Raw genomic sequence first — 23,992 nt, 5'->3', positions numbered from 1 at the left:
CTGCAGCCCTCCCTTGGCCCAGGGAGACCACCTAGAAGAGGCTGCGGCCTTTGGGGATGGAAAAACAAAAAGGGCAACACACAGCCAGCCGGGCGACAGCCCATCATCTTCCATAGGCTGCTCCATGTTCTGGTCCATCCTGCTGCCAGAGCGTCACTTACACTTCCAGCTCCCCAGAAGGGGGCCGTCCATGGCCACAATATTCAAATGAGGGCCACCTCCCAACCAACCACAGGATTCAGTCTCCCACTTGAAGCCCACCCCCCACTCATTCTGTTGTTCAACCAAATGAAGGAAGTCCCAGCAAGCTGGAGCATGCAAAAATTGCCATAAAACTCAGTTTTGCTCCTCTCCACGGAAATCTTTAGTAAAAGGCGAAAGATTTTTACGTTCTGAAGAGAAGACAGAGTATACTGGGCAAGGGCCTCCTCCCGACCTACCGCCATGGCCGCAGCCCTCCCTTGGCCCAGGGAGACCACCTAGAAGAGGCTGCGGCCTTTGGGGATGGAAAAACAAAAAGGGCAACACACAGCCAGCCGGGCGACAGCCCATCATCTTCCATAGGCTGCTCCATGTTCTGGTCCATCCTGCTGCCAGAGCGTCACTTACACTTCCAGCTCCCCAGAAGGGGGCCGTCCAAGGCCACAATATTCAAATGAGGGCCACCTCCCAACCAACCACAGGATTCAGTCTCCCACTGAAAGCCCACCCCCCACTCATTCTGTTGTTCAACCAAATGAAGTAAGCCCCAGCAAGCTGGAGCATGCAAAAATTGCCACAAAACTCAGTTTTGCTCCTCTCCACGGAAATCTTTAGTAAAAGGCGAAAGATTTTTACGTTCTGAAGAGAAGCCAGAGTATACTGGGCAAGGGCCTCCTCCCGACCTACCGCCATGGCCGCAGCCCTCCCTTGGCCCAGGGAGACCACCTAGAAGAGGCTGCGGCCTTTGGGGATGGAAAAACAAAAAGGGCAACACACAGCCAGCCGGGCGACAGCCCATCATCTTCCATAGGCTGCTCCATGTTCTGGTCCATCCTGCTGCCAGAGCATCACTTACACTTCCAGCTCCCCAGAAGGGGGCCGTCCATGGCCACAATATTCAAATGAGGGCCACCTCCCAACCAACCACAGGATTCAGTCTCCCACTGAAAGCCCACCCCCCACTCATTCTGTTGTTCAACCAAATGAAGGAAGCCCCAGCAAGCTGGAGCATGCAAAAATTGCCACAAAACTCAGTTTTGCTCCTCTCCACGGAAATCTTTAGTAAAAGGCGAAAGATTTCTACGTTCTGAAGAGAAGCCAGAATATACTGGGCAAGGGCCTCCTCCCGACCTACCGCCATGGCCGCAGCCCTCCCTTGGCCCAGGGAGACCACCTAGAAGAGGCTGCGGCCTTTGGGGATGGAAAAACAAAAAGGGCAACACACAGCCAGCCGGGCGACAGCCCATCATCTTCCATAGGCTGCTCCATGTTCTGGTCCATCCTGCTGCCAGAGCGTCACTTACACTTCCAGCTCCCCAGAAGGGGGCCGTCCATGGCCACAATATTCAAATGAGGGCCACCTCCCAACCAGCCACAGGATTCAGTCTCCCACTGAAAGCCCACCCCCCACTCATTCTGTTGTTCAACCAAATGAAGAAAGCCCCAGCAAGCTGGAGCATGCAAAAATTGCCACAAAACTCAGTTTTGCTCCTCTCCACGGAAATCTTTAGTAAAAGGCGAAAGATTTTACGTTCTGAAGAGAAGCCAGAGTATACTGGGCAAGGGCCTCCTCCCGACCTACCGCCATGGCCGCAGCCCTCCCTAGGCCCAGGGAGACCACCTAGAAGAGGCTGCGGCCTTTGGGGATGGAAAAACAAAAAGGGCAACACACAGCCAGCCGGGCGACAGCCCATCATCTTCCATAGGCTGCTCCATGTTCTGGTCCATCCTGCTGCCAGAGCGTCACTTACACTTCCAGCTCCCCAGAAGGGGGCCATCCATGGCCACAATATTCAAATGAGGGCCACCTCCCAACCAACCACAGGATTCAGTCTCCCACTGAAAGCCCACCCCCCACTCATTCTGTTGTTCAACCAAATGAAGGAAGCCCCAGCAAGCTAGAGCATGCAAAAATTGCCACAAAACTCAGTTTTGCTCCTCTCCACGGAAATCTTTAGTAAAAGGCGAAAGATTTTTACGTTCTGAAGAGAAGCCAGAATATACTGGGCAAGGGCCTACTCCCAACCTACCGCCATGGCCGCAGCCCTCCCTTGGCCCAGGGAGACCACCTAGAAGAGGCTGCGGCCTTTGGGGATGGAAAAACAAAAAGGGCAACACACAGCCAGCCGGGCGACAGCCCATCATCTTCCATAGGCTGCTCCATGTTCTGGTCCATCCTGCTGCCAGAGCGTCACTTACACTTCCAGCTCCCCAGAAGGGGGCCGTCCATGGCCACAATATTCAAATGAGGGCCACCTCCCAACCAACCACAGGATTCAGTCTCCCACTGAAAGCCCACCCCCCACTCATTCTGTTGTTCAACCAAATGAAGGAAGCCCCAGCAAGCTGGAGCATGCAAAAATTACCACAAAACTCAGTTTTGCTCTTCTCCACAGAAATCTTTAGTAAAAGGCGAAAGATTTTTACGTTCTGAAGAGAAGCCAGAGTATACTAGGCAAGGGCCTCCTCCCGACCTACCGCCATGGCCGCAGCCCTCCCTTGGCCCAGGGAGACCACCTAGAAGAGGCTGCGGCCTTTGGGAATGGAAAAACAAAAAGGGCAACACACAGCCAGCCGGGCGACAGCCCATCATCTTCCATAGGCTGCTCCATGTTCTGGTCCATCCTGCTGCCAGAGCGTCACTTACACTTCCAGCTCCCCAGAAGGGTGCCGTCCAAGGCCACAATATTCAAATGAGGGCCACCTCCCAACCAACCACAGGATTCAGTCTCCCACTGAAAGCCCACCCCCCACTCATTCTGTTGTTCAACCAAATGAAGTAAGCCCCAGCAAGCTGGAGCATGCAAAAATTGCCACAAAACTCAGTTTTGCTCCTCTCCACGGAAATCTTTAGTAAAAGGCGAAAGATTTTTACGTTCTGAAGAGAAGCCAAAGTATACTGGGCAAGGGCCTCCTCCCGACCTACCGCCATGGCCGCAGCCCTCCCTTGGCCCAGGGAGACCACCTAGAAGAGGCTGCGGCCTTTGGGGATGGAAAAACAAAAAGGGCAACACACAGCCAGCCGGGCGACAGCCCATCATCTTCCATAGGCTGCTCCATGTTCTGGTCCATCCTGCTGCCAGAGCATCACTTACACTTCCAGCTCCCCAGAAGGGGGCCGTCCATGGCCACAATATTCAAATGAGGGCCACCTCCCAACCAACCACAGGATTCAGTCTCCCACTGAAAGCCCACCCCCCACTCATTCTGTTGTTCAACCAAATGAAGGAAGCCCCAGCAAGCTGGAGCATGCAAAAATTGCCACAAAACTCAGTTTTGCTCCTCTCCACGGAAATCTTTAGTAAAAGGCGAAAGATTTTTACGTTCTGAAGAGAAGCCAGAGTATACTGGGCAAGGGCCTCCTCCCGATATACCGCCATGGCCGCAGCCCTCCCTTGGCCCAGGGAGACCACCTAGAAGAGGCTGCGGCCTTTGGGGATGGAAAAACAAAAAGGGAAACACACAGCCAGCCGGGCGACAGCCCATCATCTTCCATAGGCTGCTCCATGTTCTGGTCCATCCTGCTGCCAGAGCGTCACTTACACTTCCAGCTCCCCAGAAGGGGGCCGTCCATGGCCACAATATTCAAATGAGGGCCACCTCCCAACCAACCACAGGATTCAGTCTCCCACTGAAAGCCCACCCCCCACTCATTCTGTTGTTCAACCAAATGAAGGAAGCCCCAGCAAGCAGGAGCATGCAAAAATTGCCACAAAACTCAGTTTTGCTCCTCTCCACGGAAATCTTTAGTAAAAGGCGAAAGATTTCTACGTTCTGAAGAGAAGCCAGAATATACTGGGCAAGGGCCTCCTCCCGACCTACCGCCATGGCCGCAGCCCTCCCTTGGCCCAGGGAGACCACCTAGAAGAGGCTGCGGCCTTTGGGGATGGAAAAACAAAAAGGGCAACACACAGCCAGCCGGGCGACAGCCCATCATCTTCCATAGGCTGCTCCATGTTCTGGTCCATCCTGCTGCCAGAGCGTCACTTACACTTCCAGCTCCCCAGAAGGGTGCCGTCCATGGCCACAATATTCAAATGAGGGCCACCTCCCAACCAGCCACAGGATTCAGTCTCCCACTGAAAGCCCACCCCCCACTCATTCTGTTGTTCAACCAAATGAAGGAAGCCCCAGCAAGCTGGAGCATGCAAAAATTGCCACAAAACTCAGTTTTGCTCCTCTCCACGGAAATCTTTAGTAAAAGGCGAAAGATTTTTACGTTCTGAAGAGAAGACAGAGTATACTGGGCAAGGGCCTCCTCCCGACCTACCGCCATGGCCGCAGCCCTCCCTAGGCCCAGGGAGACCACCTAGAAGAGGCTGCGGCCTTTGGGGATGGAAAAACAAAAAGGGCAACACACAGCCAGCCGGGCGACAGCCCATCATCTTCCATAGGCTGCTCCATGTTCTGGTCCATCCTGCTGCCAGAGCGTCACTTACACTTCCAGCTCCCCAGAAGGGGGCCGTCCATGGCCACAATATTCAAATGAGGGCCACCTCCCAACCAACCACAGGATTCAGTCTCCCACTGAAAGCCCACCCCCCACTCATTCTGTTGTTCAACCAAATGAAGGAAGCCCCAGCAAGCTAGAGCATGCAAAAATTGCCACAAAACTCAGTTTTGCTCCTCTCCACGGAAATCTTTAGTAAAAGGCGAAAGATTTTTACGTTCTGAAGAGAAGCCAGAGTATACTGGGCAAGGGCCTACTCCCGACCTACCGCCATGGCCGCAGCCCTCCCTTGGCCCAGGGAGACCACCTAGAAGAGGCTGCGGCCTTTGGGGATGGAAAAACAAAAAGGGCAACACACAGCCAGCCGGGCGACAGCCCATCATCTTCCATAGGCTGCTCCATGTTCTGGTCCATCCTGCTGCCAGAGCGTCACTTACACTTCCAGCTCCCCAGAAGGGGGCCATCCATGGCCACAATATTCAAATGAGGGCCACCTCCCAACCAACCACAGGATTCAGTCTCCCACTGAAAGCCCACCCCCCACTCATTCTGTTGTTCAACCAAATGAAGGAAGCCCCAGCAAGCTGGAGCATGCAAAAATTACCACAAAACTCAGTTTTGCTCTTCTCCACAGAAATCTTTAGTAAAAGGCGAAAGATTTTTACGTTCTGAAGAGAAGCCAGAGTATACTAGGCAAGGGCCTCCTCCCGACCTACCGCCATGGCCGCAGCCCTCCCTTGGCCCAGGGAGACCACCTAGAAGAGGCTGCGGCCTTTGGGAATGGAAAAACAAAAAGGGCAACACACAGCCAGCCGGGCGACAGCCCATCATCTTCCATAGGCTGCTCCATGTTCTGGTCCATCTTGCTGCCAGAGCGTCACTTACACTTCCAGCTCCCCAGAAGGTGGCCGTCCATGGCCACAATATTCAAATGAGGGCCACCTCCCAACCAACCACAGGATTCAGTCTCCCACTGAAAGCCCACCCCCCACTCATTCTGTTGTTCAACCAAATGAAGGAAGCCACAGCAAGCTGGAGCATGCAAAAATTGCATCAAAACTCAGTTTTGCTCCTCTCCACAGAAATCTTTAGTAAAAGGCGAAAGATTTTTACGTTCTGAAGAGAAGCCAGAGTATACTGGGCAAGGGCCTCCTCCCGACCTACCGCCATGGCCGCAGCCCTCCCTTGGCCCAGGGAGACCACCTAGAAGAGGCTGCGGCCTTTGGGAATGGAAAAACAAAAAGGGCAACACACAGCCAGCCGGGCGACAGCCCATCATCTTCCATAGGCTGCTCCATGTTCTGGTCCATCTTGCTGCCAGAGCGTCACTTACACTTCCAGCTCCCCAGAAGGGGGCCGTCCATGGCCACAATATTCAAATGAGGGCCACCTCCCAACCAACCACAGGATTCAGTCTCCCACTGAAAGCCCACCCCCCACTCATTCTGTTGTTCAACCAAATGAAGGAAGCCCCAGCAAGCTGGAGCATGCAAAAATTGCATCAAAACTCAGTTTTGCTCCTCTCCACAGAAATCTTTAGTAAAAGGCGAAAGATTTTTACGTTCTGAAGAGAAGCCAGAGTATACTGGGCAAGGGCCTCCTCCCGACCTACCGCCATGGCCGCAGCCCTCCCTTGGCCCAGGGAGACCACCTAGAAGAGGCTGCGGCCTTTGGGGATGGAAAAACAAAAAGGGCAACACACAGCCAGCCGGGCGACAGCCCATCATCTTCCATAGGCTGCTCCATGTTCTGGTCCATCCTGCTGCCAGAGCGTCACTTACACTTCCAGCTCCCCAGAAGGGGGCCGTCCATGGCCACAATATTCAAATGAGGGCCACCTCCCATCCTACCACAGGATTCAGTCTCCCACTGAAAGCCCACCCCCCACTCATTCTGTTGTTCAACCAAATGAAGGAAGCCCCAGCAAGCTGGAGCATGCAAAAATTGCCACAAAACTCAGTTTTGCTCCTCTCCACGGAAATCTTTAGTAAAAGGCGAAAGATTTTTACGTTCTGAAGAGAAGCCAGAGTATACTGGGCAAGGGCCTCCTCCCGACCTACCGCCATGGCCGCAGCCCTCCCTTGGCCCAGGGAGACCACCTAGAAGAGGCTGCGGCCTTTGGGGATGGAAAAACAAAAAGGGCAACACACACAGCCAGCCGGGCGACAGCCCATCATCTTCCATAGGCTGCTCCATGTTCTGGTCCATCCTGCTGCCAGAGCGTCACTTACACTTCCAGCTCCCCAGAAGGGGGCCGTCCATGGCCACAATATTCAAATGAGGGCCACCTCCCAACCAACCACAGGATTCAGTCTCCCACTGAAAGCCCACCCCCCACTCATTCTGTTGTTCAACCAAATGAAGGAAGCCCCAGCAAGCTGGAGCATGCAAAAATTGCCACAAAACTCAGTTTTGCTCCTCTCCACAAAAATCTTTAGTAAAAGGCGAAAGATTTTTACGTTCTGAAGAAAAGCCAGAGTATACTGGGCAAGGGCCTCCTCCCGACCTACCGCCATGGCCGCAGCCCTCCCTTGGCCCAGGGAGACCACCTAGAAGAGGCTGCGGCCTTTGGGGATGGAAAAACAAAAAGGGCAACACACAGCCAGCCGGGCGACAGCCCATCATCTTCCATAGGCTGCTCCATGTTCTGGTCCATCCTGCTGCCAGAGCGTCACTTACACTTCCAGCTCCCCAGAAGGGGGCCGTCCATGGCCACAATATTCAAATGAGGGCCACCTCCCAACCAACCACAGGATTCAGTCTCCCACTGAAAGCCCACCCCCCACTCATTCTGTTGTTCAACCAAATGAAGGAAGCCCCAGCAAGCTGGAGTATGCAAAAATTGCCACAAAACTCAGTTTTGCTCCTCTCCACGGAAATCTTTAGTAAAAGGCGAAAGATTTTTACGTTCTGAAGAGAAGCCAGAGTATACTGGCCAAGGGCCTCCTCCCGACCTACCGCCATGGCCGCAACCCTCCCTTGGCCCAGGCAGACCACCTAGAAGAGGCTGCGGCCTTTGGGGATGGAAAAACAAAAAGGGCAACACACAGCCAGCCGGGCGACAGCCCATCATCTTCCATAGGCTGCTCCATGTTCTGGTCCATCCTGCTGCCAGAGCGTCACTTACACTTCCAGCTCCCCAGAAGGGGGCCGTCCATGGCCACAATATTCAAATGAGGGCCACCTCCCAACCAACCACAGGATTCAGTCTCCCACTGAAAGCCCACCCCCCACTCATTCTGTTGTTCAACCAAATGAAGGAAGCCCCAGCAAGCTGGAGCATGCAAAAATTGCCACAAAACTCAGTTTTGCTCCTCTCCACGGAAATCTTTAGTAAAAGGCGAAAGATTTTTACGTTCTGAAGAGAAGCCAGAGTATACTGGGCAAGGGCCTCCTCCCGACCTACCGCCATGGCCGCAGCCCTCCCTTGGCCCAGGGAGACCACCTAGAAGAGGCTGCGGCCTTTGGGGATGGAAAAACAAAAAGGGCAACACACAGCCAGCCGGGCGACAGCCCATCATCTTCCATAGGCTGCTCCATGTTCTGGTCCATCCTGCTGCCAGAGCGTCACTTACACTTCCAGCTCCCCAGAAGGGGGCCGTCCATGGCCACAATATTCAAATGAGGGCCACCTCCCAACCAACCACAGGATTCAGTCTCCCACTGAAAGCCCACCCCCCACTCATTCTGTTGTTCAACCAAATGAAGGAAGCCCCAGCAAGCTGGAGCATGCAAAAATTGCCACAAAACTCAGTTTTGCTCCTCTCCATGGAAATCTTTAATAAAAGGCGAAAGATTTTTACGTTCTGAAGAGAAGCCAGAGTATACTGGGCAAGGGCCTCCTCCCGACCTACCGCCATGGCCGCAGCCCTCCCTTGGCCCAGGGAGACCACCTAGAAGAGGCTGCGGCCTTTGGGGATGGAAAAACAAAAAGGGCAACACACAGCCAGCCGGGCGACAGCCCATCATCTTCCATAGGCTGCTCCATGTTCTGGTCCATCCTGCTGCCAGAGCGTCACTTACACTTCCAGCTCCCCAGAAGGGGGCCGTCCATGGCTACAATATTCAAATGAGGGCCACCTCCCAACCAACCACAGGATTCAGTCTCCCACTGAAAGCCCACCCCCCACTCATTTTGTTGTTCAACCAAATGAAGGAAGCCCCAGCAAGCTGGAGCATGCAAAAATTGCCACAAAACTCAGTTTTGCTCCTCTCCACGGAAATCTTTAGTAAAAGGCGAAAGATTTTTACGTTCTGAAGAGAAGCCAGAGTATACTGGGCAAGGGCCTCCTCCCGACCTACCGCCATGGCCGCAGCCCTCCCTTGGCCCAGGGAGACCACCTAGAAGAGGCTGCGGCCTTTGGGGATGGAAAAACAAAAAGGGCAACACACAGCCAGCCGGGCGACAGCCCATCATCTTCCATAGGCTGCTCCATGTTCTGGTCCATCCTGCTGCCAGAGCGTCACTTACACTTCCAGCTCCCCAGAAGGGGGCCGTCCATGGCCACAATATTCAAATGAGGGCCACCTCCCAAACAACCACAGGATTCAGTCTCCCACTGAAAGCCCACCCCCCACTCATTCTGTTGTTCAACCAAATGAAGGAAGCCCCAGCAAGCTGGAGCATGCAAAAATTGCCACAAAACTCAGTTTTGCTCCTCTCCACGGAAATCTTTAATAAAAGGCGAAAGATTTTTACGTTCTGAAGAGAAGCCAGAGTATACTGGGCAAGGGCCTCCTCCCGACCTACCGCCATGGCCGCAGCCCTCCCTTGGCCCAGGGAGACCACCTAGAAGAGGCTGCGGCCTTTGGGGATGGAAAAACAAAAAGGGCAACACACAGCCAGCCGGGCGACAGCCCATCATCTTCCATAGGCTGCTCCATGTTCTGGTCCATCCTGCTGCCAGAGCGTCACTTACACTTCCAGCTCCCCAGAAATGGGCCGTCCAGGGCCACAATATTCAAATGAGGGCCACCTCCCAACCAACCACAGGATTCAGTCTCCCACTGAAAGCCCTCCCCCCACTCATTCTGTTGTTCAACCAAATGAAGGAAGCCCCAGCAAGCTGTAGCATGCAAAAATTGCCACAAAACTCAGTTTTGCTCCTCTCCACGGAAATCTTTAGTAAAAGGCGAAAGATTTTTACGTTCTGAAGAGAAGCCAGAGTATACTGGGCAAGGGCCTCCTCCCGACCTACCGCCATGGCCGCAGCCCTCCCTTGGCCCAGGGAGACCACCTAGAAGAGGCTGCGGCCTTTGGGGATGGAAAAACAAAAAGGGCAACACACAGCCAGCCGGGCGACAGCCCATCATCTTCCATAGGCTGCTCCATGTTCCGGTCCATCCTGCTGCCAGAGCGTCACTTACACTTCCAGCTCCCCAGAAGGGGGCCGTCCATGGCCACAATATTCAAATGAGGGCCACCTCCCAACCAACCACAGGATTCAGTCTCCCACTGAAAGCCCACCCCCCTCTCATTCTGTTGTTCAACCAAATGAAGGAAGCCCCAGCAAGCTGGAACATGCAAAAATTGCCACAAAACTCAGTTTTGCTCCTCTCCACGGAAATCTTTAGTAAAAGGCGAAAGATTTTTACGTTCTGAAGAGAAGCCAGAGTATACTGGGTAAGGGCCTCCTCCCGACCTACCGCCATGGCCGCAGCCCTCCCTTGGCCCAGGGAGACCACCTAGAAGAGGCTGCGGCCTTTGCGGATGGAAAAACAAAAAGGGCAACACACAGCCAGCCGGGCGACAGCCCATCATCTTCCATAGGCTGCTCCATGTTCTGGTCCATCCTGCTGCCAGAGCGTCACTTACACTTCCAGCTCCCCAGAAGGGGGCCGTCCATGGCCACAATATTCAAATGAGGGCCACCTCCCAACCAACCACAGGATTCAGTCTCCCACTGAAAGCCCACCCCCCTCTCATTCTGTTGTTCAACCAAATGAAGGAAGCCCCAGCAAGCTGGAACATGCAAAAATTGCCACAAAACTCAGTTTTGCTCCTCTCCACGGAAATCTTTAGTAAAAGGCGAAAGATTTTTACGTTCTGAAGAGAAGCCAGAGTATACTGGGCAAGGGCCTCCTCCCGACCTACCGCCATGGCCGCAGCCCTCCCTTGGCCCAGGGAGACCACCTAGAAGAGGCTGCGGCCTTTGGGGATGGAAAAACAAAAAGGGCAACACACAGTCAGCCGGGCGACAGCCCATCATCTTCCATAGGCTGCTCCATGTTCTGGTCCATCCTGCTGCCAGAGCGTCACTTACACTTCCAGCTCCCCAGAAGGGGGCCGTCCATGGCCACAATATTCAAATGAGGGACACCTCCCAACCAACCACAGGATTCAGTCTCCCACTGAAAGCCCACCCCCCACTCATTCTGTTGTTCAACCAAATGAAGGAAGCCCCAGCAAGCTGGAGCATGCAAAAATTGCCACAAAACTCAGTTTTGCTCCTCTCCACGGAAATCTTTAGTAAAAGGCGAAAGATTTTTACGTTCTGAAGAGAAGCCAGAGTATACTGGGCAAGGGCCTCCTCCCGACCTACCGCCATGGCCACAGCCCTCCCTTGGCCCAGGGAGACCACCTAGAAGAGGCTGCGGCCTTTGGGGATGGAAAAACAAAAAGGGCAACACACAGCCAGCCGGGCGACAGCCCATCATCTTCCATAGGCTGCTCCATGTTCTGGTCCATCCTGCTGCCAGAGCGTCACTTACACTTCCAGCTCCCCAGAAGGGGGCCGTCCATGGCCACAATATTCAAATGAGGGCCACCTCCCAACCAACCACAGGATTCAGTCTCCCACTGAAAGCCCACCCCCCACTCATTCTGTTGTTCAACCAAATGAAGGAAGCCCCAGCAAGCTGGAGCATGCAAAAATTGCCACAAAACTCAGTTTTGCTCCTCTCCACGGAAATCTTTAGTAAAAGGCGAAAGATTTTTACGTTCTGAAGAGAAGCCAGAGTATACTGGGCAAGGGCCTCCTCCCGACCTACCGCCATGGCTGCAGCCCTCCCTTGGCCCAGGGAGACCACCTAGAAGAGGCTGCGGCCTTTGGGGATGGAAAAACAAAAAGGGCAACACACAGCCAGCCGGGCGACAGCCCATCATCTTCCATAGGCTGCTCCATGTTCTGGTCCATCCTGCTGCCAGAGCGTCACTTACACTTCCAGCTCCCCAGAAGGGGGCCGTCCATGGCCACAATATTCAAATGAGGGCCACCTCCCAACCAACCACAGGATTCAGTCTCCCACTGAAAGCCCACCCCCCACTCATTCTGTTGTTCAACCAAATGAAGGCAGCCCCAGCAAGCTGGAGCATGCAAAAATTGCCACAAAACTCAGTTTTGCTCCTCTCCACGGAAATCTTTAGTAAAAGGCGAAAGATTTTTACGTTCTGAAGAGAAGCCAGAGTATACTGGGCAAGGGTCTCCTCCCGACCTACCGCCATGGCCGCAGCCCTCCCTTGGCCCAGGGAGACCACCTAGAAGAGGCTGCGGCCTTTGGGGATGGAAAAACAAAAAGGGCAACACACAGCCAGCCGGGCGACAGCCCATCATCTTCCATAGGCTGCTCCATGTTCTGGTCCATCCTGCTGCCAGAGCGTCACTTACACTTCCAGCTCCCCAGAAGGGGGCCGTCCATGGCCACAATATTCAAATGAGGGCCACCTCCCAACCAACCACAGGATTCAGTCTCCCACTGAAAGCCCACCCCCCCACCCATTCTGTTGTTCAACCAAATGAAGGAAGCCCCAGCAAGCTGGAGCATGCAAAAATTGCCACAAAACTCAGTTTTACTCCTCTCCACGGAAATCTTTAGTAAAAGGCGAAAGATTTTTACGTTCTGAAGAGAAGCCAGAGTATACTGGGCAAGGGCCTCCTCCCGACCTACCGCCATGGCCGCAGCCCTCCCTTGGCCCAGGGAGACCACCTAGAAGAGGCTGCGGCCTTTGGGGATGGAAAAACAAAAAGGGCAACACACAGCCAGCCGGGCGACAGCCCATCATCTTCCATAGGCTGCTCCATGTTCTGGTCCATCCTGCTGCCAGAGCGTCACTTACACTTCCAGCTCCCCAGAAGGGGGCCGTCCATGGCCACAATATTCAAATGAGGGCCACCTCCCAACCAACCACAGGATTCAGTCTCCCACTGAAAGCCCACCCCCCACTCATTCTGTTGTTCAACCAAATGAAGGAAGCCCCAGCAAGCTGGAGCATGCAAAAATTGCCACAAAACTCAGTTTTGCTCCTCTCCACGGAAATCTTTAGTAAAAGGCGAAAGATTTTTACGTTCTGAAGAGAAGCCAGAGTATACTGGGCAAGGGCCTCCTCCCGACCTACCGCCATGGCCGCAGCCCTCCCTTGGCCCAGGGAGACCACCTAGAAGAGGCTGCGGCCTTTGGGGATGGAAAAACAAAAAGGGCAACACACAGCCAGCCGGGCGACAGCCCATCATCTTCCATAGGCTGCTCCATGTTCTGGTCCATCCTGCTGCCAGAGCGTCACTTACACTTCCAGCTCCCCAGAAGGGGGCCGTCCAGGGCCACAATATTCAAATGAGGGCCACCTCCCAACCAACCACAGGATTCAGTCTCCCACTGAAAGCCCTCCCCCCACTCATTCTGTTGTTCAACCAAATGAAGGAAGCCCCAGCAAGCTGTAGCATGCAAAAATTGCCACAAAACTCAGTTTTGCTCCTCTCCACGGAAATCTTTAGTAAAAGGCAAAAGATTTTTCCGTTCTGAAGAGAAGCCAGAGTATACTGGGCAAGGGCCTCCTCCCGACCTACCGCCATGGACGCAGCCCTCCCTTGGCCCAGGGAGACCACCTAGAAGAGGCTGCGGCCTTTGGGGATGGAAAAACAAAAAGGGCAACACACAGCCAGCCGGGCGACAGCCCATCATCTTCCATAGGCTGCTCCATGTTCTGGTCCATCCTGCTGCCAGAGCGTCACTTACACTTCCAGCTCCCCAGAAGGGGGCCGTCCATGGCCACAATATTCAAATGAGGGCCACCTCCCAACCAACCACAGGATTCAGTCTCCCACTGAAAGCCCACCCCCCACTCATTCTGTTGTTCAACCAAATGAAGGAAGCCCCAGCAAGCTGGAGCATGCAAAAATTGCCACAAAACTCAGTTTTGCTCCTCTCCACGGAAATCTTTAGTAAAAGGCGAAAGATTTTTACGTTCTGAAGAGAAGCCAGAGTATACTGGGCAAGAGCCTCCTCCCGACCTACCGCCATGGCCGCAGCCCTCCCTTGGCCCAGGGAGACCACCTAGAAGAGGCTGCGGCCTTTGGGGATGGAAAAACAAAAAGGGCAACACACAGCCAGCCGGGCGACAGCCCATCATCTTCCATAGGCTGCTCCATGTTCTGGTCCATCCTGCTGCCAGAGTGTCACTTACACTTCCAGCTCCCCAGAAGGGGGCCGTCCATGGCCACAATATTCAAATGAGGGCCACCTCCCAACCAACCACAGGATTCAGTCTCCCACTGAAAGCCCACCCCCCACTCATTCTGTTGTTCAACCAAATGAAGGAAGCCCCAGCAAGCTGGAGCATGCAAAAACTGCCACAAAACTCAGTTTTGCTCCTCTCCACAGAAATCTTTAGTAAAAGGCGAAAGATTTTTACGTTCTGAAGAGAAGCCAGAGTATACTGGGCAAGGGCCTCCTCCCGACCTACCGCCATTGCCGCAGCCCTCCCTTGGCCCAGGGAGACCACCTAGAAGAGGCTGCGGCCTTTGGGGATGGAAAAACAAAAAGGGCAACACACAGCCAGCCGGGCGACAGCCCATCATCTTCCATAGGCTGCTCCATGTTCTGGTCCATCCTGCTGCCAGAGCGTCACTTACACTTCCAGCTCCCCAGAAGAGGGCCGTCCATGGCCACAATATTCAAATGAGGGCCACCTTCCAACCAACCACAGGATTCAGTCTCCCACTGAAAGCCCACCCCCCACTCATTCTGTTGTTCAACCAAATGAAGGAAGCCCCAGCAAGCTGGAGCATGCAAAAATTGCCACAAAACTCAGTTTTGCTTCTCTCCACGGAAATCTTTAGTAAAAGGCGAAAGATTTTTACGTTCTGAAGAGAAGCCAGAGTATACTGGGCAAGGGCCTCCTCCCGACCTACCGCCATGGCCGCAGCCCTCCCTTGGCCCAGGGAGACCACCTAGAAGAGGCTGCGGCCTTTGGGGATGGAAAAACAAAAAGGGCAACACACAGCCAGCCGGGCGACAGCCCATCATCTTCCATAGGCTGCTCCATGTTCTGGTCCATCCTGCTGCCAGAGCGTCACTTACACTTCCAGCTCCCCAGAAGGGGGCCGTCCATGGCCACAATATTCAAATGAGGGCCACCTCCCAACCAACCACAGGATTCAGTCTCCCACTGAAAGCCCACCCCCCACTCATTCTGTTGTTCAACCAAATGAAGGAAGCCCCAGCAAGCTGGAGCATGCAAAAATTGCCACAAAACTCAGTTTTGCTCCTCTCCACGGAAATCTTTAGTAAAAGGCGAAAGATTTTTACGTTCTGAAGAGAAGCCAGAGTATACTGGGCAAGGGCCTCCTCCCGACCTACCGCCATGGCCGCAGCCCTCCCTTGGCCCAGGGAGACCACCTAGAAGAGGCTGCGGCCTTTGGGGATGGAAAAACAAAAAGGGCAACACACAGCCAGCCGGGCGACAGCCCATCATCTTCCATAGGCTGCTCCATGTTCTGGTCCATCCTGCTGCCAGAGCGTCAATTACACTTCCAGCTCCCCAGAAGGGGGCCGTCCATGGCCACAATATTCAAATGAGGGCCACCTCCCAACCAACCACAGGATTCAGTCTCCCACTGAAAGCCCACCCCCCACTCATTCTGTTGTTCAACCAAATGAAGGAAGCCCAAGCAAGCTGGAGCATGCAAAAATTGCCACAAAACTCAGTTTTGCTCCTCTCCACGGAAATCTTTAGTAAAAGGCGAAAGATTTTTACGTTCTGAAGAGAAGCCAGAGTATACTGGGCAAGGGCCTCCTCCCGACCTACCGCCATGGCCGCAGCCCTCCCTTGGCCCAGGGAGACCACCTAGAAGAGGCTGCGGCCTTTGGGGATGGAAAAACAAAAAGGGCAACACACAGCCAGCCGGGCGACAGCCCATCATCTTCCATAGGCTGCTCCATGTTCTGGTCCATCCTGCTGCCAGAGCGTCACTTACACTTCCAGCTCCCCAGAAGGGGGCCGTCCATGGCCACAATATTCAAATGAGGGCCACCTCCCAACCAACCACAGGATTCAGTCTCCCACTGAAAGCCCATTCCCCACTCATTCTGTTGTTCAACCAAATGAAGGAAGCCCCAGCAAGTTAGAGCATGCAAAAATTGCCACAAAACTCAGTTTTGCTCCTCTCCACGGAAATCTTTAGTAAAAGCCGAAAGATTTTTACGTTCTGAAGAGAAGCCAGAGTATACTGGGCAAGGGCCTCCTCCCGACCTACCGCCATGGCCGCAGCCCTCCCTTGGCCCAGTGAGACCACCTAGAAGAGGCTGCGGCCTTTGGGGATGGAAAAACAAAAAGGGCAACACACAGCCAGCCGGGCGACAGCCCATCATCTTCCATAGGCTGCTCCATGTTCTGGTCCATCCTGCTGCCAGAGCGTCACTTACACTTCCAGCTCCCCAGAAGGGGGCCGTCCATGGCCACAATATTCAAATGAGGGCCACCTCCCAACCAACCACAGGATTCAGTCTCCCACTGAAAGCCCACCCCCCACTCATTCTGTTGTTCAACCAAATGAAGGAAGCCCCAGCAAGCTGGAGCATGCAAAAATTGCCACAAAACTCAGTTTTGCTCCTCTCCACGGAAATCTTTAGTAAAAGGCGAAAGATTTTTACGTTCTGAAGAGAAGCCAGAGTATACTGGGCAAGGGCCTCCTCCCGACCTACCGCCATGGCCGCAGCCCTCCCTTGGCCCAGGGAGCCCACCTAGAAGAGACTGCGGCCTTTCGGGATGGAAAAACAAAAAGGGCAACACACAGCCAGCCGGACGACAGCCCATCATCTTCCATAGGCTGCTCCATGTTCTGGTCCATCCTGCTGCCAGAGCGTCACTTACACTTCCAGCTCCCCAGAAGGGGGCCGTCCATGGCCACAATATTCAAATGAGGGCCACCTCCCAACCAACCACAGGATTCAGTCTCCCACTGAAAGCCCACCCCCCACTCATTCTGTTGTTCAACCAAATGAAGGAAGCCCCAGCAAGCTGGAGCATGCAAAAATTGCCACAAAACTCAGTTTTGCTCCTCTCCACGGAAATCTTTAGTAAAAGGCGAAAGATTTTTACGTTCTGAAGAGAAGCCAGCGTATACTGGGCAAGGGCCTCCTCCCGACCTACCGCCATGGCCGCAGCCCTCCCTTGGCCCAGGGAGACCACCTAGAAGAGGCTGCGGCCTTTGGGGATGGAAAAACAAAAAGGGCAACACACAGCCAGCCGGGCGACAGCCCATCATCTTCCATAGGCTGCTCCATGTTCTGGTCCATCCTGCTGCCAGAGCGTCACTTACACTTCCAGCTCCCCAGAAGGGGGCCATCCATGGCCACAATATTCAAATGAGGGCCACCTCCCAACCAACCACAGGATTCAGTCTCCCACTGAAAGCCCACCCCCCACTCATTCTGTTGTTCAACCAAATGAAGGAAGCCCCAGCAAGCTGGAGCATGCAAAAATTGCCACAAAACTCAGTTTTGCTCCTCTCCACGGAAATCTTTAGTAAAAGGCGAAAGATTTTTACGTTCTGAAGAGAAGCCAGAGTATACTGGGCAAGGGCCTCCTCCCGACCTACCGCCATGGCCGCAGCCCTCCCTTGGCCCAGGGAGACCACCTAGAAGAGGCTGCGGCCTTTGGGGATGGAAAAACAAAAAGGGCAACACACAGCCAGCCGGGCGACAGCCCATCATCTTCCATAGGCTGCTCCATGTTCTGGTCCATCCTGCTGCCAGAGCGTCACTTACACTTCCAGCTCCCCAGAAGGGGGCCGTCCATGGCCACAATATTCAAATGAGGGCCACCTCCCAACCAACCACAGGATTCAGTCTCCCACTGAAAGCCCACCCCCCACTCATTCTGTTGTTCAACCAAATGAAGGAAGCCCCAGCAAGCTGGAGCATGCAAAAATTGCCACAAAACTCAGTTTTGCTCCTCTCCACGGAAATCTTTAGTAAAAGGCGAAAGATTTTTACGTTCTGAAGAAAAGCCAGAGTATACTGGGCTAGGGCCTCCTCCCGACCTACCGCCATGGCCGCAGCCCTCCCTTGGCCCAGGGAGACCACCTAGAAGAGGCTGCGGCCTTTGGGGATGGAAAAACAAAAAGGGCAACACACAGCCAGCCGGGCGACAGCCCATCATCTTCCATAGGCTGCTCCATGTTCTGGTCCATCCTGCTGCCAGAGCGTCACTTACACTTCCAGCTCCCCAGAAGGGGGCCGTCCATGGCCACAATATTCAAATGAGGGCCACCTCCCAACCAACCACAGGATTCAGTCTCCCACTGAAAGCCCACCCCCCACTCATTCTGTTGTTCAACCAAATGAAGGAAGCCCCAGCAAGCTGGAGCATGCAAAAATTGCCACAAAACTCAGTTTTGCTCCTCTCCACGGAAATCTTTAGTAAAAGGCAAAAGATTTTTACGTTCTGAAGAGAAGACAGAGTATACTGGGCAAGGGCCTCCTCCCAACCTACCGCATTGGCCGCAGCCCTCCCTTGGCCCAGGGAGACCACCTAGAAGAGGCTGCAGCCTTTGGGGATGGAAAAACAAAAAGGGCAACACACAGCCAGCCGGGCGACAGCCCATCATCTTCCATAGGCTGCTCCATGTTCTGGTCCATCCTGCTGCCAGAGCGTCACTTACACTTCCAGCTCCCCAGAAGGGAGCCGTCCATGGCCACAATATTCAAATGAGGACCACCTTCCAACCAACCACAGGATTCAGTCTCCCACTGAAAGCCCACCCCCCACTCATTCTGTTGTTCAACCAAATGAAGGAAGCCCCAGCAAGCTGGAGCATGCAAAAATTGCCACAAAACTCAGTTTTGCTTCTCTCCACGGAAATCTTTAGTAAAAGGCGAAAGATTTTTACGTTCTGAAGAGAAGCCAGAGTATACTGGGCAAGGGCCTCCTCCCGACCTACCGCCATGGCCGCAGCCCTCCCTTGGCCCAGGGAGACCACCTAGAAGAGGCTGCGGCCTTTGGGGATGGAAAAACAAAAAGGGCAACACACAGCCAGCCGGGCGACAGCCCATCATCTTCCATAGGCTGCTCCATGTTCTGGTCCATCCTGCTGCCAGAGCGTCACTTACACTTCCAGCTCCCCAGAAGGGGGCCGTCCATGGCCACAATATTCAAATGAGGGCCACCTCCCAACCAACCACAGGATTCAGTCTCCCACTGAAAGCCCACCCCCCACTCATTCTGTTGTTCAACCAAATGAAGGAAGCCCCAGCAAGCTGGAGCATGCAAAAATTGCCACAAAACTCAGTTTTGCTCCTCTCCACAGAAATCTTTAGTAAAAGGCGAAATATTTTTACGTTCTGAAGAGAAGCCAGCGTATACTGGGCAAGGGCCTCCTCCCGACCTTCCGCCATGGCCGCAGCCCTCCCTTGGCCCAGGGAGACCACCTAGAAGAGGCTGCGGCCTTTGGGGATGGAAAAACAAAAAGGGCAACACACAGCCAGCCGGGCGACAGCCCATCATCTTCCATAGGCTGCTCCATGTTCTGGTCCATCCTGCTGCCAGAGCATCACTTACACTTCCAGCTCCCCAGAAGGGGGCCGTCCATGGCCACAATATTCAAATGAGGGCCACCTCCCAACCAACCACAGGATTCAGTCTCCCACTGAAAGCCCACCCCCCACTCATTCTGTTGTTCAACCAAATGAAGGAAGCCCCAGCAAGCTGGAGCATGCAAAAATTGCCACAAAACTCAGTTTTGCTCCTCTCCACGGAAATCTTTAGTAAAAGGCGAAAGATTTTTACGTTCTGAAGAGAAGCCAGAGTATACTGGGCAAGGGCCTCCTCCCGACCTACCGCCATGGCCGCAGCCCTCCCTTGGCCCAGGGAGACCACCTAGAAGAGGCTGCGGCCTTTGGGGATGGAAAAACAAAAAGGGCAACACACAGCCAGCCGGGCGACAGCCCATCATCTTCCATAGGCTGCTCCATGTTCTGGTCCATCCTGCTGCCAGAGCGTCAATTACACTTCCAGCTCCCCAGAAGGGGGCCGTCCATGGCCACAATATTCAAATGAGGGCCACCTCCCAACCAACCACAGGATTCAGTCTCCCACTGAAAGCCCACCCCCCACTCATTCTGTTGTTCAACCAAATGAAGGAAGCCCCAGCGCATGCAAAAATTGCCACAAAACTCAGTTTTGCTCCTCTCCACAGAAATCTTTAGTAAAAGGCGAAATATTTTTACGTTCTGAAGAGAAGCCAGCGTATACTGGGCAAGGGCCTCCTCCCGACCTTCCGCCATGGCCGCAGCCCTCCCTTGGCCCAGGGAGACCACCTAGAAGAGGCTGCGGCCTTTGGGGATGGAAAAACAAAAAGGGCAACACACAGCCAGCCGGGTGACAGCCCATCATCTTCCATAGGCTGCTCCATGTTCTGGTCCATCCTGCTGCCAGAGCATCACTTACACTTCCAGCTCCCCAGAAGGGGGCCGTCCATGGCCACAATATTCAAATGAGGGCCACCTCCCAACCAACCACAGGATTCAGTCTCCCACTGAAAGCCCACCCCCCACTCATTCTGTTGTTCAACCAAATGAAGGAAGCCCCAGCGCATGCAAAAATTGCCACAAAACTCAGTTTTGCTCCTCTCCACGGAAATCTTTAGTAAAAGGCGAAAGATTTTTACGTTCTGAAGACAAGCCAGAGTATACTGGGCAAGGGCCTCCTCCCGACCTACCGCCATGGCCGCAGCCCTCCCTTGGCCCAGGGAGACCACCTAGAAGAGGCTGCGGCCTTTGGGGATGGAAAAACAAAAAGGGCAACACACAGCCAGCCGGGCGACAGCCCATCATCTTCCATAGGCTGCTCCATGTTCTGGTCCATCCTGCTGCCAGAGCGTCACTTACACTTCCAGCTCCCCAGAAGGGGGCCGTCCATGGCCACAATATTCAAATGAGGGCCACCTCCCAACCAACCACAGGATTCAGTCTCCCACTGAAAGCCCATCCCCCACTCATTCTGTTGTTCAACCAATTGAAGGAAGCCCCAGCAAGTTGGAGCATGCAAAAATTGCCACAAAACTCAGTTTTGCTCCTCTCCACGGAAATCTTTAGTAAAAGGCGAAAGATTTTTACGTTCTGAAGAGAAGCCAGAGTATACTGGGCAAGGGCCTCCTCCCGACCTACCGCCATGGCCGCAGCCCTCCCTTGGCCCAGGGAGACCACCTAGAAGAGGCTGCGGCCTTTGGGGATGGAAAAACAAAAAGGGCAACACACAGCCAGCCGGGCGACAGCCCATCATCTTCCATAGGCTGCTCCATGTTCTGGTCCATCCTGCTGCCAGAGCGTCACTTACACTTCCAGCTCCCCAGAAGGGGGACGTCCATGGCCACAATATTCAAATGAGGGCCACCTCCCAACCAACCACAGGATTCAGTCTCCCACTGAAAGCCCACCCCCCACTCATTCTGTTGTTCAACCAAATGAAGGAAGCCCCAGCAAGCTGGAGCATGCAAAAATTGCCACAAAACTCAGTTTTGCTCCTCTCCACAGAAATCTTTAGTAAAAGGCGAAAGATTTTTACGTTCTGAAGAGAAGCCAGAGTATACTGGGCAAGGGCCTCCTCCCGACCTACCGCCATGGCCGCAGCCCTCCCTTGGCCCAGGGAGACCACCTAGAAGAGACTGCGGCCTTTGGGGATGGAAAAACAAAAAGGGCAACACACAGCCAGCCGGGCGACAGCCCATCATCTTCCATAGGCTGCTCCATGTTCTGGTCCATCCTGCTGCCAGAGCGTCACTTACACTTCCAGCTCCCCAGAAGGGGGCCGTCCATGGCCACAATATTCAAATGAGGGCCACCTCCCAACCAACCACAGGATTCAGTCTCCCACTGAAAGCCCACCCCCCACTCATTCTGTTGTTCAACCAAATGAAGGAAGCCCCAGCAAGCTGGAGCATGCAAAAATTGCCACAAAACTCAGTTTTGCTCCTCTCCACGGAAATCTTTAGTAAAAGGCGAAAGATTTTTACGTTCTGAAGAGAAGCCAGCGTATACTGGGCAAGGGCCTCCTCCCGACCTACCGCCATGGCCGCAGCCCTCCCTTGGCCCAGGGACACCACCTAGAAGAGGCTGCGGCCTTTGGGGATGGAAAAACAAAAAGGGCAACACACAGCCAGCCGGGCGACAGCCCATCATCTTCCATAGGCTGCTCCATGTTCTGGTCCATCCTGCTGCCAGAGCGTCACTTACACTTCCAGCTCCCCAGAAGGGGGCCATCCATGGCCACAATATTCAAATGAGGGCCACCTCCCAACCAACCACAGGATTCAGTCTCCCACTGAAAGCCCACCCCCCACTCATTCTGTTGTTCAACCAAATGAAGGAAGCCCCAGCAAGCTGGAGCATGCAAAAATTGCCACAAAACTCAGTTTTGCTCCTCTCCACGGAAATCTTTAGTAAAAGGCGAAAGATTTTTACGTTCTGAAGAGAAGCCAGAGTATACTGGGCAAGGGTCTCCTCCCGACCTACCACCATGGCCGCAGCCCTCCCTTGGCCCAGGGAGACCACCTAGAAGAGGCTGCGGCCTTTGGGGATGGAAAAACAAAAAGGGCAACACACAGCCAGCCGGGCGACAGCCCATCATCTTCCATAGGCTGCTCCATGTTCTGGTCCATCCTGCTGCCAGAGCGTCACTTACACTTCCAGCTCCCCAGAAGGGGGCCGTCCATGGCCACAATATTCAAATGAGGGCCACCTCCCAACCAACCACAGGATTCAGTCTCCCACTGAAAGCCCACCCCCCACTCATTCTGTTGTTCAACCAAATGAAGGAAGCCCCAGCAAGCTGGAGCATGCAAAAATTGCCACAAAACTCAGTTTTGCTCCTCTCCACGGAAATCTTTAGTAAAAGGCGAAAGATTTTTACGTTCTGAAGAGAAGCCAGAGTATACTGGGCAAGGGCCTCCTCCCAACCTACCGCCATGGCCACAGCCCTCCCTTGGCCCAGGGAGACCACCTAGAAGAGGCTGCAGCCTTTGGGGATGGAAAAACAAAAAGGGCAACACACAGCCAGCCGGGCGACAGCCCATCATCTTCCATAGGCTGCTCCATGTTCTGGTCCATCCTGCTGCCAGAGCGTCACTTACACTCCCAGCTCCCCAGAAGGGGGCCGTCCATGGCCACAATATTCAAATGAGGGCCACCTCCCAACCAACCACAGGATTCAGTCTCCCAGTGAAAGCCCACCCCCCACTCATTCTGTTGTTCAACCAAATGAAGGAAGCCCCAGCAAGCTGGAGCATGCAAAAATTGCCACAAAACTCAGTTTTGCTCCTCTCCACGGAAATCTTTAGTAAAAGGCAAAAGATTTTTACGTTTTGAAGAGAAGCCAGAGTATACTGGGCAAGGGCCTCCTCCCGACCTACCGCCATGGCCGCAGCCCTCCCTTGGCCCAGGGAGACCACCTAGAAGAGGCTGCGGCCTTTGGGGATGGAAAAACAAAAAGGGCAACACACAGCCAGCCGGGCGACAGCCCATCATCTTCCATAGGCTGCTCCATGTTCTGGTCCATCCTGCTGCCAGAGCGTCACTTACACTTCCAGCTCCCCAGAAGGGGGCCATCCATGGCCACAATATTCAAATGAGGGCCACCTCCCAACCAACCACAGGATTCAGTCTCCCACTGAAAGCCCACCCCCCACTCATTCTGTTGTTCAACCAAATGAAGGAAGCCCCAGCAAGCTGGAGCATGCAAAAATTGCCACAAAACTCAGTTTTGCTCCTCTCCACGGAAATCTTTAGTAAAAGGCGAAAGATTTTTAAGTTCTGAAGAGAAGCCAGAGTATACTAGGCACGGGCCTCCTCCCGACCTACCGCCATGGCCGCAGCCCTCCCTTGGCCCAGGGAGACCACCTAGAAGAGGCTGCGGCCTTTGGGGATGGAAAAACAAAAAGGGCAACACACAGCCAGCCGGGCGACAGCCCATCATCTTCCATAGGCTGCTCCATGTTCTGGTCCATCCTGCTGCCAGAGCGTCACTTACACTTCCAGCTCCCCAGAAGGGGGCCGTCCATGGCCACAATATTCAAATGAGGGCCACCTCCCAACCAACCACAGGATTCAGTCTCCCACTGAAAGCCCACC

At 54.1% G+C, this 23,992-nt stretch overlaps 51 non-coding genes and 2 pseudogenes across 51 annotated transcripts; all 53 read right to left on the bottom strand.

The window, feature by feature from the left end:
• Positions 1–296: 296 nt before the first annotated feature.
• Positions 297–412, bottom strand: LOC141260058 (U5 spliceosomal RNA). The gene has a single exon (XR_012318820.1). It is a non-coding gene; the product is annotated as a U5 spliceosomal RNA (small nuclear RNA).
• Positions 413–744: 332 nt separating this feature from the next.
• LOC141260830 (U5 spliceosomal RNA) lies at positions 745–860 on the bottom strand. The gene has a single exon (XR_012319551.1). It is a non-coding gene; the product is annotated as a U5 spliceosomal RNA (small nuclear RNA).
• Positions 861–1,192: 332 nt separating this feature from the next.
• On the bottom strand, positions 1,193–1,308 carry LOC141259975 (U5 spliceosomal RNA). The gene has a single exon (XR_012318739.1). It is a non-coding gene; the product is annotated as a U5 spliceosomal RNA (small nuclear RNA).
• A 332-nt stretch (positions 1,309–1,640) lies between these two features.
• On the bottom strand, positions 1,641–1,755 carry LOC141260322 (U5 spliceosomal RNA). The gene has a single exon (XR_012319079.1). It is a non-coding gene; the product is annotated as a U5 spliceosomal RNA (small nuclear RNA).
• A 332-nt stretch (positions 1,756–2,087) lies between these two features.
• Positions 2,088–2,203, bottom strand: LOC141260056 (U5 spliceosomal RNA). Its single transcript, XR_012318818.1, has one exon. It is a non-coding gene; the product is annotated as a U5 spliceosomal RNA (small nuclear RNA).
• A 332-nt stretch (positions 2,204–2,535) lies between these two features.
• On the bottom strand, positions 2,536–2,651 carry LOC141260443 (U5 spliceosomal RNA). Its single transcript, XR_012319194.1, has one exon. It is a non-coding gene; the product is annotated as a U5 spliceosomal RNA (small nuclear RNA).
• Positions 2,652–2,983: 332 nt separating this feature from the next.
• LOC141259739 (U5 spliceosomal RNA) lies at positions 2,984–3,099 on the bottom strand. The gene has a single exon (XR_012318509.1). It is a non-coding gene; the product is annotated as a U5 spliceosomal RNA (small nuclear RNA).
• A 332-nt stretch (positions 3,100–3,431) lies between these two features.
• On the bottom strand, positions 3,432–3,547 carry LOC141260829 (U5 spliceosomal RNA). The gene has a single exon (XR_012319550.1). It is a non-coding gene; the product is annotated as a U5 spliceosomal RNA (small nuclear RNA).
• Positions 3,548–3,879: 332 nt separating this feature from the next.
• Positions 3,880–3,995, bottom strand: LOC141260234 (U5 spliceosomal RNA). Its single transcript, XR_012318992.1, has one exon. It is a non-coding gene; the product is annotated as a U5 spliceosomal RNA (small nuclear RNA).
• Positions 3,996–4,327: 332 nt separating this feature from the next.
• Positions 4,328–4,443, bottom strand: LOC141259983 (U5 spliceosomal RNA). Its single transcript, XR_012318747.1, has one exon. It is a non-coding gene; the product is annotated as a U5 spliceosomal RNA (small nuclear RNA).
• Positions 4,444–4,775: 332 nt separating this feature from the next.
• LOC141259690 (U5 spliceosomal RNA) lies at positions 4,776–4,891 on the bottom strand. The gene has a single exon (XR_012318460.1). It is a non-coding gene; the product is annotated as a U5 spliceosomal RNA (small nuclear RNA).
• Positions 4,892–5,223: 332 nt separating this feature from the next.
• On the bottom strand, positions 5,224–5,339 carry LOC141260442 (U5 spliceosomal RNA). Its single transcript, XR_012319193.1, has one exon. It is a non-coding gene; the product is annotated as a U5 spliceosomal RNA (small nuclear RNA).
• Positions 5,340–5,671: 332 nt separating this feature from the next.
• Positions 5,672–5,787, bottom strand: LOC141260344 (U5 spliceosomal RNA). The gene has a single exon (XR_012319101.1). It is a non-coding gene; the product is annotated as a U5 spliceosomal RNA (small nuclear RNA).
• A 332-nt stretch (positions 5,788–6,119) lies between these two features.
• Positions 6,120–6,235, bottom strand: LOC141259934 (U5 spliceosomal RNA). Its single transcript, XR_012318699.1, has one exon. It is a non-coding gene; the product is annotated as a U5 spliceosomal RNA (small nuclear RNA).
• Positions 6,236–6,567: 332 nt separating this feature from the next.
• On the bottom strand, positions 6,568–6,683 carry LOC141260828 (U5 spliceosomal RNA). Its single transcript, XR_012319549.1, has one exon. It is a non-coding gene; the product is annotated as a U5 spliceosomal RNA (small nuclear RNA).
• A 334-nt stretch (positions 6,684–7,017) lies between these two features.
• On the bottom strand, positions 7,018–7,133 carry LOC141260494 (U5 spliceosomal RNA). Its single transcript, XR_012319244.1, has one exon. It is a non-coding gene; the product is annotated as a U5 spliceosomal RNA (small nuclear RNA).
• Positions 7,134–7,465: 332 nt separating this feature from the next.
• Positions 7,466–7,581, bottom strand: LOC141259884 (U5 spliceosomal RNA). The gene has a single exon (XR_012318652.1). It is a non-coding gene; the product is annotated as a U5 spliceosomal RNA (small nuclear RNA).
• A 332-nt stretch (positions 7,582–7,913) lies between these two features.
• LOC141260827 (U5 spliceosomal RNA) lies at positions 7,914–8,029 on the bottom strand. Its single transcript, XR_012319548.1, has one exon. It is a non-coding gene; the product is annotated as a U5 spliceosomal RNA (small nuclear RNA).
• A 332-nt stretch (positions 8,030–8,361) lies between these two features.
• Positions 8,362–8,477, bottom strand: LOC141260451 (U5 spliceosomal RNA). Its single transcript, XR_012319202.1, has one exon. It is a non-coding gene; the product is annotated as a U5 spliceosomal RNA (small nuclear RNA).
• A 332-nt stretch (positions 8,478–8,809) lies between these two features.
• LOC141260826 (U5 spliceosomal RNA) lies at positions 8,810–8,925 on the bottom strand. The gene has a single exon (XR_012319547.1). It is a non-coding gene; the product is annotated as a U5 spliceosomal RNA (small nuclear RNA).
• A 332-nt stretch (positions 8,926–9,257) lies between these two features.
• On the bottom strand, positions 9,258–9,373 carry LOC141260171 (U5 spliceosomal RNA). The gene has a single exon (XR_012318930.1). It is a non-coding gene; the product is annotated as a U5 spliceosomal RNA (small nuclear RNA).
• Positions 9,374–9,705: 332 nt separating this feature from the next.
• On the bottom strand, positions 9,706–9,821 carry LOC141259969 (U5 spliceosomal RNA). Its single transcript, XR_012318733.1, has one exon. It is a non-coding gene; the product is annotated as a U5 spliceosomal RNA (small nuclear RNA).
• A 332-nt stretch (positions 9,822–10,153) lies between these two features.
• On the bottom strand, positions 10,154–10,269 carry LOC141259717 (U5 spliceosomal RNA). Its single transcript, XR_012318487.1, has one exon. It is a non-coding gene; the product is annotated as a U5 spliceosomal RNA (small nuclear RNA).
• Positions 10,270–10,601: 332 nt separating this feature from the next.
• Positions 10,602–10,717, bottom strand: LOC141259716 (U5 spliceosomal RNA). Its single transcript, XR_012318486.1, has one exon. It is a non-coding gene; the product is annotated as a U5 spliceosomal RNA (small nuclear RNA).
• Positions 10,718–11,049: 332 nt separating this feature from the next.
• Positions 11,050–11,165, bottom strand: LOC141260825 (U5 spliceosomal RNA). The gene has a single exon (XR_012319546.1). It is a non-coding gene; the product is annotated as a U5 spliceosomal RNA (small nuclear RNA).
• Positions 11,166–11,497: 332 nt separating this feature from the next.
• Positions 11,498–11,613, bottom strand: LOC141260824 (U5 spliceosomal RNA). The gene has a single exon (XR_012319545.1). It is a non-coding gene; the product is annotated as a U5 spliceosomal RNA (small nuclear RNA).
• A 332-nt stretch (positions 11,614–11,945) lies between these two features.
• LOC141260823 (U5 spliceosomal RNA) lies at positions 11,946–12,061 on the bottom strand. The gene has a single exon (XR_012319544.1). It is a non-coding gene; the product is annotated as a U5 spliceosomal RNA (small nuclear RNA).
• A 333-nt stretch (positions 12,062–12,394) lies between these two features.
• LOC141259823 (U5 spliceosomal RNA) lies at positions 12,395–12,510 on the bottom strand. Its single transcript, XR_012318591.1, has one exon. It is a non-coding gene; the product is annotated as a U5 spliceosomal RNA (small nuclear RNA).
• Positions 12,511–12,842: 332 nt separating this feature from the next.
• LOC141260821 (U5 spliceosomal RNA) lies at positions 12,843–12,958 on the bottom strand. The gene has a single exon (XR_012319542.1). It is a non-coding gene; the product is annotated as a U5 spliceosomal RNA (small nuclear RNA).
• Positions 12,959–13,290: 332 nt separating this feature from the next.
• On the bottom strand, positions 13,291–13,406 carry LOC141260166 (U5 spliceosomal RNA). Its single transcript, XR_012318925.1, has one exon. It is a non-coding gene; the product is annotated as a U5 spliceosomal RNA (small nuclear RNA).
• Positions 13,407–13,738: 332 nt separating this feature from the next.
• Positions 13,739–13,854, bottom strand: LOC141260820 (U5 spliceosomal RNA). Its single transcript, XR_012319541.1, has one exon. It is a non-coding gene; the product is annotated as a U5 spliceosomal RNA (small nuclear RNA).
• A 332-nt stretch (positions 13,855–14,186) lies between these two features.
• Positions 14,187–14,302, bottom strand: LOC141260288 (U5 spliceosomal RNA). Its single transcript, XR_012319045.1, has one exon. It is a non-coding gene; the product is annotated as a U5 spliceosomal RNA (small nuclear RNA).
• A 332-nt stretch (positions 14,303–14,634) lies between these two features.
• Positions 14,635–14,750, bottom strand: LOC141260008 (U5 spliceosomal RNA). The gene has a single exon (XR_012318771.1). It is a non-coding gene; the product is annotated as a U5 spliceosomal RNA (small nuclear RNA).
• Positions 14,751–15,082: 332 nt separating this feature from the next.
• Positions 15,083–15,198, bottom strand: LOC141260819 (U5 spliceosomal RNA). Its single transcript, XR_012319540.1, has one exon. It is a non-coding gene; the product is annotated as a U5 spliceosomal RNA (small nuclear RNA).
• Positions 15,199–15,530: 332 nt separating this feature from the next.
• On the bottom strand, positions 15,531–15,646 carry LOC141259948 (U5 spliceosomal RNA). The gene has a single exon (XR_012318713.1). It is a non-coding gene; the product is annotated as a U5 spliceosomal RNA (small nuclear RNA).
• Positions 15,647–15,978: 332 nt separating this feature from the next.
• Positions 15,979–16,094, bottom strand: LOC141260293 (U5 spliceosomal RNA). Its single transcript, XR_012319050.1, has one exon. It is a non-coding gene; the product is annotated as a U5 spliceosomal RNA (small nuclear RNA).
• A 332-nt stretch (positions 16,095–16,426) lies between these two features.
• Positions 16,427–16,542, bottom strand: LOC141260818 (U5 spliceosomal RNA). The gene has a single exon (XR_012319539.1). It is a non-coding gene; the product is annotated as a U5 spliceosomal RNA (small nuclear RNA).
• Positions 16,543–16,874: 332 nt separating this feature from the next.
• On the bottom strand, positions 16,875–16,990 carry LOC141260125 (U5 spliceosomal RNA). The gene has a single exon (XR_012318885.1). It is a non-coding gene; the product is annotated as a U5 spliceosomal RNA (small nuclear RNA).
• A 332-nt stretch (positions 16,991–17,322) lies between these two features.
• LOC141260817 (U5 spliceosomal RNA) lies at positions 17,323–17,438 on the bottom strand. The gene has a single exon (XR_012319538.1). It is a non-coding gene; the product is annotated as a U5 spliceosomal RNA (small nuclear RNA).
• Positions 17,439–17,770: 332 nt separating this feature from the next.
• Positions 17,771–17,886, bottom strand: LOC141259839 (U5 spliceosomal RNA). Its single transcript, XR_012318607.1, has one exon. It is a non-coding gene; the product is annotated as a U5 spliceosomal RNA (small nuclear RNA).
• A 332-nt stretch (positions 17,887–18,218) lies between these two features.
• LOC141259987 (U5 spliceosomal RNA) lies at positions 18,219–18,334 on the bottom strand. Its single transcript, XR_012318751.1, has one exon. It is a non-coding gene; the product is annotated as a U5 spliceosomal RNA (small nuclear RNA).
• Positions 18,335–18,666: 332 nt separating this feature from the next.
• LOC141259997 (U5 spliceosomal RNA) lies at positions 18,667–18,782 on the bottom strand. The gene has a single exon (XR_012318760.1). It is a non-coding gene; the product is annotated as a U5 spliceosomal RNA (small nuclear RNA).
• Positions 18,783–19,114: 332 nt separating this feature from the next.
• LOC141260545 (U5 spliceosomal RNA) lies at positions 19,115–19,230 on the bottom strand. Its single transcript, XR_012319292.1, has one exon. It is a non-coding gene; the product is annotated as a U5 spliceosomal RNA (small nuclear RNA).
• Positions 19,231–19,562: 332 nt separating this feature from the next.
• Positions 19,563–19,678, bottom strand: LOC141260816 (U5 spliceosomal RNA). The gene has a single exon (XR_012319537.1). It is a non-coding gene; the product is annotated as a U5 spliceosomal RNA (small nuclear RNA).
• A 332-nt stretch (positions 19,679–20,010) lies between these two features.
• LOC141260614 (U5 spliceosomal RNA) lies at positions 20,011–20,118 on the bottom strand (annotated as a pseudogene).
• A 332-nt stretch (positions 20,119–20,450) lies between these two features.
• LOC141260584 (U5 spliceosomal RNA) lies at positions 20,451–20,558 on the bottom strand (annotated as a pseudogene).
• A 332-nt stretch (positions 20,559–20,890) lies between these two features.
• On the bottom strand, positions 20,891–21,006 carry LOC141260822 (U5 spliceosomal RNA). The gene has a single exon (XR_012319543.1). It is a non-coding gene; the product is annotated as a U5 spliceosomal RNA (small nuclear RNA).
• Positions 21,007–21,338: 332 nt separating this feature from the next.
• LOC141260029 (U5 spliceosomal RNA) lies at positions 21,339–21,454 on the bottom strand. The gene has a single exon (XR_012318791.1). It is a non-coding gene; the product is annotated as a U5 spliceosomal RNA (small nuclear RNA).
• Positions 21,455–21,786: 332 nt separating this feature from the next.
• On the bottom strand, positions 21,787–21,902 carry LOC141260124 (U5 spliceosomal RNA). Its single transcript, XR_012318884.1, has one exon. It is a non-coding gene; the product is annotated as a U5 spliceosomal RNA (small nuclear RNA).
• A 332-nt stretch (positions 21,903–22,234) lies between these two features.
• LOC141260815 (U5 spliceosomal RNA) lies at positions 22,235–22,350 on the bottom strand. The gene has a single exon (XR_012319536.1). It is a non-coding gene; the product is annotated as a U5 spliceosomal RNA (small nuclear RNA).
• Positions 22,351–22,682: 332 nt separating this feature from the next.
• On the bottom strand, positions 22,683–22,798 carry LOC141260814 (U5 spliceosomal RNA). The gene has a single exon (XR_012319535.1). It is a non-coding gene; the product is annotated as a U5 spliceosomal RNA (small nuclear RNA).
• Positions 22,799–23,130: 332 nt separating this feature from the next.
• On the bottom strand, positions 23,131–23,246 carry LOC141259825 (U5 spliceosomal RNA). Its single transcript, XR_012318593.1, has one exon. It is a non-coding gene; the product is annotated as a U5 spliceosomal RNA (small nuclear RNA).
• A 332-nt stretch (positions 23,247–23,578) lies between these two features.
• On the bottom strand, positions 23,579–23,694 carry LOC141259959 (U5 spliceosomal RNA). Its single transcript, XR_012318724.1, has one exon. It is a non-coding gene; the product is annotated as a U5 spliceosomal RNA (small nuclear RNA).
• Positions 23,695–23,992: the final 298 nt, after the last annotated feature.

This window comes from Phyllobates terribilis, unplaced genomic scaffold (assembly GCF_046119375.1).
Source record: "Phyllobates terribilis strain yellow unplaced genomic scaffold, ASM4611937v1 Scaffold_3__8_contigs__length_932513732, whole genome shotgun sequence".
NCBI lineage: Eukaryota > Metazoa > Chordata > Amphibia > Anura > Dendrobatidae > Phyllobates > Phyllobates terribilis.
Note: the sequence above shows the minus strand (reverse complement) of the source record. Positions and strands in the feature narration are given on the sequence as shown.